Consider the following 10,351-nt stretch of genomic DNA (forward strand, 5'->3'; position numbering starts at 1 on the left):
TGCTAACACATAGTGCATTGATTTAATAGCTTAAGTAAAACATTAGGTTTTGGCTACAGACGTTAGAGTATATAAGTGTTCACTGCCAGTGTGCCTATTATAAAATACAAATGCAAAATTTAGATGCATGGGGATGAATTACAACTCAGTAATTTACTTCCCTTTAATAATAAATTTTATAAAAATAGAATTGTATGGAAAGGTAATAAGTATTATACTTAATAAAGTAAGTGTGAGGAGGACTGGCACATAAATCATCATTTCTACCTATCATATACACTATAAATATGACAAAACAATGTGCTAGAAAATAGAAAGTACAAAGTGGTTCTGAGTTACTAAAGCCATATGGACTTGAATTTAGCACTAGTTATACATGTACTGTATGTTTGATCTTGATGAAATCAAGCCTTACCTGAACCTCAGTTTTATAAACGTTCTTTAAAATCACTTATTTATTTACTTATTTATTTATTTATTCCTCTTACATTTCCCTTCAGAAAAGAGCAGGCCTCCCAGGGATATCCACAGAACATGACATAACATGATACAATAAGATTAGGCACAACCCCTCCTATAAACACTGGGCAAGGCAACCCAGTAGGAGCAAAAGAGTCCCAAGAGCAGTCAAAAGAGTCAGAGGCACTCCCACTCCCTCTGTTAGGAGTCACACAAAAACACCAAGCAAACAACCATAACATATATGGAGAGGACCTAGCGCAGACCCATGCAGGCTAAATGATTGCTGTTTCAGTCACTATGAGCCCTGTTAAGTTAATGTCTGTGGGCAATGTTCTCCTGGTGTCTTCCACCCCACCCCCTGACTACGACAATTCTTCCTCCCCCTCTTCCTTGTGTTCACAGAGCTCCGAAGGGATGGACTCAATGGATATTTCCAATTTGGGTTCTCTTCATGCCTAATGTTTGGCTGTGGGTCTTTGCATATGCCTCCATCAGCTGCTGTGGGGAGCCTTTGTAATAATGATTGGAGGCACTGATCTATGAGTATAAAGGAATATCACAAGGAATCATTATATCGATTTTCTTGCATCATAGTTCTCTGGGCTATCCAGCCTCAGATTCCTGGTCATCTGTTTTGTGTGTGGATAGGTGCATATGAGTGCCAGTTCCCAGGGAGTACAGAAGAAGCTGTTGGATCCCCTGGAGTTGCAGTTATTGGTAGTTGTGAGCTGCTCCCTGATATGGTGCTGAATTCAGTTCCTTTGGAAGAGCAGCGCATACTCTTTATCCATGAATCATCTCTCCAGGCTTGTTTCCTAATATTTAAAGTTAATATATTGATAGTCTCTACATTAAAGTGTAGTGAATAATTATTATTAATATATGAAATGTATAGAATTAGTAATAAAATATAGCATATATATCAGCCATTTGCTCTAGCCTTTTTCTCATGCACCCTATGAAACAGGTAATAGTATTATCTCCATTTATTAGACTCAAGTTTCCCTCAAAATGTACATTTATTTTTGAGATTATATTATGCTTAATTTTTAAGTAAAACAAGCAAATTAATATAGTAACAATTTATATTGTAAGTCAAATTAAAATGATTGGAAATATTTCCTCCTTAACAAATAGACAGGTTCTACTAAGAAAGAAATGGGAGATTTAACTGAGCAAGAACAAAGAGAAGGTTAATTTGAGAAGATATGGACACTGCATATTTAAGTGTAGGCAGAGATATAGAAAGCTGTCATTAGACCTGCTTCTTAAATGACAAAAAAAAAAAAAAAAAAAAAACAGAAACAAAAATCAAACCCGGAAAAAGACAACAAAAACATTTCACAATGGTCTGTCTAATCTGCTTCTGTCCCACTTGGTGAGCCTCTATTCTCAAGTTCTGAAGAATTCTGGGAGCCCTCGGAAACATTCTCCTGGAATTTGAATTGTACCTGAAAGGAGAGAGCCACTAAGGGCAAATCAACCAGGGATCCACACCTCATTTCAGGACTGTTCTATCCACTTTAGATGCCACCTCCCAATGCTCTAGTAGGAATAAAAAGCCAGGAAGATGGTATTTTAAAAAAGAGGAAACAAGAGACATTTGAGAGCAGGAGGGAAACAAATGAGGAATAGAAAAATACAATAATTAACCATGGGATACATATTCTTTGTTTATATACACTCACAGCACAGATAAAAACAAAAACAAACCATCTATATGACTTGGGTTACCCCCATAAGGATAAAATCAAGGTCAAATAAGAAAAAGTATACTAAAAGTAAAGGAATAATGCTTCGGGCATAGAGACATATGTGCAGCTGTGGAAACAGAACATCTTCATACACACATTCTCTTCCTCAATATATGAATGCAGCTGTATGCCAAAACATCTGTAACTTACACAGATGCAGAACAAGGTACTAATTGCTGAACACTGAAATGTGCATCTATGTATCTCCACGAGTACATGCACACAAATTCAGATGTGAACTCTAAAGAGCTGTGCATGAGAAAATGCCATCACAAACAAGACAACTGAGCAAACTGGAATTGTTTTCATGTATCATGTAGCAAATAGGATACTACAGAGTGCTCATCACTTACATATGTTGACTCATAAACCAAATGGGGATGTTAAAGTTAGAGTAGCTAGGAACTTGCCATGAGTCATGAAGCTGCTGTGGTTACAGTAGAACAGGAATGCTAAGTCAAACCTGCATCCTGAAAAACCGCCACTCTCTTCTTTCCTTCTGCTGCCGTCCTTCATGACAATTCACATATCCATTAGCAGAGGCATAGCCAATTTTGGATCTTCATGCTCCTCAGCCAAGGGAATTTTGAAATAGGATTAAGAATGGTGTTACCTTTAGAAGTTCCTGTATTGTACATGATTGTTTGATTTCAAGCTCTACTATAGAGCTGTAGTAATAAAAACAGCTTGGTGCTGGCATAAAAAAAGACACATAGATCATGGAATTAAATCAAAGACCCTGACACAAATCCACACACCTATGAACACCTGATTTTTGACAAAGAAGCCAAAATTATACTATGGAAAATACCAAACAGTCCAATTAAAAAATAGGGTACAGATCTAAATAGAGAATTTTCAATAGAACAATCTCAAATGACTGAAAGACCTTTAAAGAATTGCTCAACATCCTTAGTCATCAGAAAATTGCAAATTAAATGACTCTGAAATACCATCTTATACCTGTTACAGTGGCTAAGATCAAAAACATTAATGACAGCTTATGATGGAGAGAATGTGGAGTAAGGGGAACACTCCTCCACTGTTGGTAGGAGATTAAACTTTGGAAATCAGTATGGTGGCTTCTTAGAAAACTTGAAATCAATCTACTTCTATACCCAGATATACCTATTTTAGACATATACCCAAAGGATTTACAATAATGCCACAAGGACACTTGCTCAACAAGGTTCGTAGCAGCATTATTCATGATAGCCAGGACCTGGAAACAACCTAGCTTTTCCTCAACCAAAGAATGGGAAAGAAAAAATGTGATGCATTTACACAATGGAGAACTACTCGGCTGAAAAAAAAAAAGACCTAGTGAAATTTGCAGGTAAATGGATGGAACTTGAAAAAAAAATTATTCTTATTGAAGTTCAGAAAGACAAACTTGGTATGTACTCTCTTGTAGGTGGTTATTAGGAGTAAAGTATAGGATAACCAACCTACAATCTACAGTCCCAGAGAGAATAGATAACAAAGAGGGCCCAAAGAGGGATGCATGGATTTCCGAGAGAAGAGGAAGCAGTAAAGATCCCCTGGGTAAACCAGGGGTAGGAGTTGAGAGGATGGAGGGATGGGAACTAGAGGGTAAGTGTTGGACCAGCTGGGTGCAAGAAGCAGGTTGGAGGCAGGATGGAGGGGGAGAGTAACAAAAGAAATGTCTTTATAGGAGGCCCATTTTAGGGTTAGGGAGAAACCTGGTGAAGGGAAACCCCCAGGAACCCACAAGGATGATCCTAAGACTCCTAGCAATGGTAGAGATGGTGCCTGAACTGGCCATCTACTCTAAGCAGATTGGTGACTTTCATAACTGCCATCAGAGATAGTCTATCCAGTAATTGATGGAAGCTGAGGCAGAGATCCACAGACAAGCACTATGCTAAGCTCAGAAAGTCTTACATAAGGAAGGTAGGAGGGATTGAACTAGCAGGGTCAGGGGGTGGGGGGAGCATCAGACAGCTGACCTGAGCTCCCAGGAGTTCATGTACTGAACCTATAGTCGGGGAACGTGCATGGACCTGACCTGGGCCCTCTGCATGTGTGTGACAGTTGTGTAGTTTGGTCTCTTAGTAAGGCTTCTAACAGTGCAATCAGGACCTTTCCCTAGTGTTTAGCTGGCTTTTGGTAACTTGTTCCCCATGCTGGATTACCTGGCCCGGCCTTGACATAAGGGAAGGAGCTCAGTCCTGCCTCAACTTGGTGTGCCATGCTTTGTGCAAACCCATGGAAGGCCTGCCCCTTTCTTAATGGAGATGGAGTGGATGGGAAGGGGTAGATAGAAAAGGAAAGGAATGGGAAGGGGAAACTGGTTGGTATGCAAAATAAATAGAAAAAATATTATTTAAATTAAAAAAGAGAGAAATAGGTTTAGTGTAATTCCAGGTCTGTTGTCATCTTAATCAATTGTTTAAACAAAACAATCCAGAATTATTTTAGGTCATTAGTATTTATCAGCAAATTATAATGTGTTTGAACTACCTTTAGATTATTGAAATATAAACAGTTCTGTATCTTGGAACAAGGCCAACCAATATTTTAAAATGATAGCACTATAATTAAAGCTTGGGGGTAAGCTTAGAATTTTATTCACCTTAATAAAAAAATTACCTTTCACAGCAGAATAAAAGCAAGATTCTAATTAATTGATGCTCTAATTGTTCTTCCTTCTTGCATTCAGCACGGCAATTTTACCCAACAACATGCTGTACAGATGTTTACATGAGATTACTAGCTAGTTGGCTGCTTCATTTTATGGCGCAGTCCTGAGCAACTCCACTAGGCATCCCTGTGATGTCACATGTAGGCACAGAATAGGATTCACTACTGTGGACCCCCATCCTGGAGATTTGAAGTTTCTGTGACTTCTGTGGTAAGGAGCCCAGTCTCTTGGTTTGCTGCAGACAAACTAGTTCACTCCTGTTGTCTTGATTGAATCATTATGCCTATTCTAAGACTACATTGATTACATGGTAATTTGCCTGATTATCCTACTTTAGATTACTCATGGAGCTATTACTCTACTGGGGAAAGAGACAGGACAGGAAAGAAAACGATAGAAAGACGTAGGATGTTGATGATGTTTTGGGAGCACTGCTGTCTGGGTCATGGTGTAGGTTTCTTATAACAGCCCTTTAATTTCTATAATAATAACCAGACCCAGACCTAAGAGCCAGGGGGTTCCCCATCCCCCACCCCTGACTCAGCCAACATTATGCTACTTTCTGGGAACTAGAGCCTTTCTTCCTGGTGCAAACAAAATCCAGTATCTTGCAGTCTTGATGATGGTGCAGAGGAATGTTCACGGCCAGGGCTTTCAAAAACAAACAAAAGCGGTTTTTCAATGCTTTATATTTGCAGGGAAGATGACAACACATTGCAGCAGATTGACTTCACAGAAGACAAGAAAGATTTGGACAAAACATCCAAGGAAGAATTCAAGGGAAGGGGCATGCTTTGTTTAGAATGGTGGAAACACTAAACAAAAACACATGGGGTGCATCATGCAGAGCTGTCCTGCCCAAACAAGCAAGGGGCTGACAACTCCACTGACATTTTTTCAAGTATATCTTCTAAGAATTTTTCTCCTGAAGGGACTGAAAAGAGAACAACAAGGTCAAACTGCGAAACACACAGCCAGCAAAAGCAACTCTTTTTTCCTCCCCCATAGGGTCTGTGAAAGACAGTAGAAAACTGCATAACACCTAGAACCCCTTCAACTCTCTTCTGAAAACTTGATGGTGCTTCAACACCTTTCATCATGTTCTCTTGATATTTGTATGTTGTAGGGATGCATGAGAACAGGAGCTTAGGTCTCATAGGTCAATGGTAAAGTCGGAATCAGAACTCAGCCTTCCTGAGACTACAGACTTAAGAGAGCTGTTTTATTTTATAGCTCATTCAATTCTGTGTTTACAGTATTTACCACGGTTAAGCACAAAGTGCATAGTGAGTATTCAATACACAATATGTGAGATGTTATCTATATAACATTTTGGATATGCATGTGTATACATGTATTAGTATCCTTACCCATGCATGTGGAAGTTAGAAGGCGACATCAAGTGTCTGCTCGTCTTGTGTTTTTATTATTTGTTTGTTTGAGATAGCATTGCTCACTGAACATGGAGCTCACTGACTCTTTCAGTTAAATTCACTGGCCTGTGAAGCACTGAGATTCGCATGTATTTATTCCAACCCCCACCCTTTGCCCAGTGCTTGGGCTACAGACACATATGCTGAGGTCTGAGGCTTTTACATAAGTACTGTGAATCTAAACTCAGGTCCTCCCGCTTCCACAGCAAACACTTCACCCACTAAGTCCTCTCCTCACCCTTCTGTAAAATATATGAACATTTAACTATTGGTTAGGTAGACACATAATTGAATGAATGGCATAATATACATCAATATTATTCATAACATCTATCAAACAACATATATGAAATAAATCAAAGAAAGGAATTGTCCTTATTGTGGAGCCATCAATCTGGTGATTGATTTCACTGATATAATCTCATTTTAGACAGTTCTGCTGAACTACAATGTAGATCCTCTTCTCATTAGGTACCAAGAAGGGGATTTCTCTATTTATTATGGTATGTGCTTTTTTTAAAGTGTTTTTTTTTTTAGGGAGATTGATCTGTAATTCTCTTTCTTAGTAATGTCTTTGTGTGGTTTGGGTATGTTCCTTCTGTTTCTATTGTGTGGAACAATTTGAGAAGTAGTGGTAGTAGTTCTTCTTTGAAAATCTTGTAGAATTCTATGCTGAAACCATCTGATCCTGGGCTTTTTTTTGGTTGGGAGACTTTTGATGACTGTTTCTATTTCTTTGCTGGTTATAGGTCTACTTAATTTGCTTATCTGGTCTTGATTTAAGTTTGTTAAATAATATTTATCTATAAAATTGTCAATTTGTTTTAAGTTTTACAATTTTGTGGAGTACAGGATACTATAAACCAAAGGACATAGACAAGGAGACAAAACAGCAGCCTACAGAATAGGAAAAGATCTTCACTGACCCCACATCAAACAGAGCTCTGATTTCCAAAATATACAAAGAACTCAAAAAACTTGTTAACAAAACAACAAATAATGCAATAAAAAATGGAGTACAGACCAAAACAGAGAACTCTCAACAGAGGAATCTAAAATGGCTGAAAGACACTTAAGGAAATGCGCAACATCCTTAGCCATCATAGAAATTCAAATCAAAACAACTCTGAGATACCATCTTACACCTGTCCAAATGGCCAAAAATAAAAACACTGATGACAGCTTATGCTGAAGAGGATGTGGGGTAAAGGGAACACTCCTCCATTGCTTGTGAGAGTGCAAACTGGTACAGCTGCTTTGGAAATCAGTATGGTGATTTCTCTGAAGCTTAGGAAACAACCTACCACAAGACCCAGCAATACCACTTTTGGGTATATACCCAAAGGATGCTTAATCATACCACAAGGACATGTGCTCAACTATGTCCATAGCAGCCTTATTTATAATAGCCCAAACCTGGAAACAACCTAAATGCCCCTAGAATGGATAAGGAAAATGTGGTACATTTACACAATGAAGTAATACACAGCAGAAAAAAAATAATGACATCTTGAAATTTACAAGCAAATGAATGGATCTATAAAACATCATTTTGAGTGAGATAACCCATACCCAGAAAGACAAATATAATATTTACTCACTCATAAATGGCTTTTAGACATAAAACAAAAATCAGCCTACAATTCACAACCACAGAGAGCCTTAGACAACAAAGAGGACCCTAAGAGAGACATACATGGATCTAATATACATGGGAAATAGAAAAAGGCAAGATCTCCTGAGTAAATTGGGAGCATGGGTATCATGGGACAGGATAGAAGGGAAGAGAGGGGGAAGGAGGGGAGCGGAGAAAAATATATAGCTCAATCCCCAGTTAATTCCTTGGGCAGCTGGGGATAGGGAACCTGAAATGACCCTATCCTATAGCAATACTGACGAATATCTTGCATATCATCATAGAACCTTATTCTGGTGATGGATGGAGATAGAGACAGAGATCCACACGGGAGCACTGGACTGAGCTCCCAGGGTCCTAATGAGGAGCAGAAGGAGGGAGAACATGAGCAAAGAAGTCGGGACCACGAGGGGTGCACCCACCCACTGAGACAGTGGAGCTGATCTATTGGGAGCTCACCAAGGCCAGCTGGACTGTGACTGAAAAAGCATGGGATAAAACTGGACTCTCTGAACATGGCGAACAATGGGGGCTGGTGGGACGCCAAGGACAATGGCAGGGGGTTTTGATCCTACGTGATGTGCTTGCTTTGCGGGAGCCTGGCCAGTTTGGATGTTCACTTTCCTAGATATGGTCGGAACAGATAGAACCTGGGACTTACCACAGGGCAGGGAACCCTGACTGCTCTTTGGACTGGAGAGGGAGGGGGAGGGGAGTGGGGGGAGGGGGAGAGGGGTGGGAGGAGGGGGAGAGGGGGAGGAGGGGGAGGGGAATGGGAGGCTGGGAGGAGGTGGAAACTTGTTTTTTTTCTCATTTTCTCAATAAAAAAATATTTAAACAAAAAAAAGAAAACAATAAAAAAGGAAGTGTTTTGGGGGGACTTGGAAATGAAACTTTTCTTGAGTTAAATGCAAGGGAAAAATAAAAAAAAAAGGTTTTCAGGAATATGGTGTGACAGAGCTTTCATCCTGGGATCTTTAAGTAAATGATATTCTACACTCGTTTCCAATGTTATATTCATTATTTGCTATCAAGTTTTGCTTCAACCTTAAAACAAGCTTTCTCAAGTTACCATTTATATCCCAACTATAGTGGCAAATAGTCGCATTCTCCAATATATATAAATTTATCTGCCATATGTGTCTTTTCTTTTATTGGGAAAGGCAAGAAAGAGCAGAAAATAACAAATCTGTCATGTCAGCTGTCCAAGAAAATGTTCCCGACTTATATGTACAGTATACATTTTGCAGCATGCTAAACTTCTTCTAAGAGGACTGCCATTTGTCCAGATAGATTTGGGAGGGGAAGAATGATTAAGCCTCAATGTAGATGATGATGCTTCTTAGTATTGACATTTTGTTTTCTATGGTCTTTCTAGCTCGAAAGTCTAATTTTATAAACATGGAATTGTTCTTTTGGCTATCATATCACACATAATGAAAAATATCTTCATTTTAAAGCCAACCAAGCCATGAACACTCATCTTTGTTTTGGCAGAGTCTAGAGAAGTATTCTTAAATCAGAGTTACAATTTCATTTTACAATAGCCTCAAACACTGCCAAGTAGATAGTCCTTTGTTTGGACTGACTATTGGTTTGGAATTAAAACTTGACATTCCATGAAAGAGGAAGCAATTACTTCTTCCGTGTTAAATTTTATTTTCTACTTTTTCATTGAAGAGCTCAGCATATATGATATTGCAGGCTAATGAAGAAACAAATTCAACATTCTCATTCCACATCAGCACATATATAAGCTCTGTTTCATGCAGATAGGATATAAAGTTTCATGTTGCTCCAGGTCACCAGGTGAACATCTGAAAAACATTCAGGGATTCAGTTCAGTGGGCTATTTTTAGATTTTCTTATATATACTTCTTTTCCAAGGAACAGGTGGAGGAGGCAGGGCTGTTTAAGTATTACTCTCTCCTTTCCTCAAGACTTAGTAGCCCCCAAAGCCCCAGGTCAGTCAATCAGTTACTGGGTGGTATATTGGTACACTGGAGTTTGCCTACACTACCTCTGAATGGCAATTTGTATTCTCTCTTTTCAGCTTCATATTTTGTAGCATCATGCTACTCGCTTAAAATTAACCACAGTGGCCATGCTTTCACCATGAAAATTGGCAAAGCAGGGCTTTATCTCCAACCACAAAGTTTCCAAATATTTCCTAACACATCCCCAGTCAGGGTCGACTGCCACTGTGTCACACACAGCACCATTATGTTGCCAGGTGAGGACCACCAGGACCCTAGAGACTCTTGGCAAACATGGAGGGCATTTTGCCAGGTGAAGAGTTTCCACGTATGAGGACCAGACTGGCTCTGTTCAGTTCCTCACTTGAGCAATGTTTGTTGTGGCAGTCGTAAGGACATATTTCCGAGGGTATTGGATTATCTAG

The sequence above is a fragment of the Microtus oregoni genome, unplaced genomic scaffold, assembly GCF_018167655.1.
Source record: "Microtus oregoni isolate MIOR12 unplaced genomic scaffold, Mior012 000050F_ref0000143, whole genome shotgun sequence".
Taxonomy (NCBI): Eukaryota; Metazoa; Chordata; class Mammalia; order Rodentia; family Cricetidae; genus Microtus; species Microtus oregoni.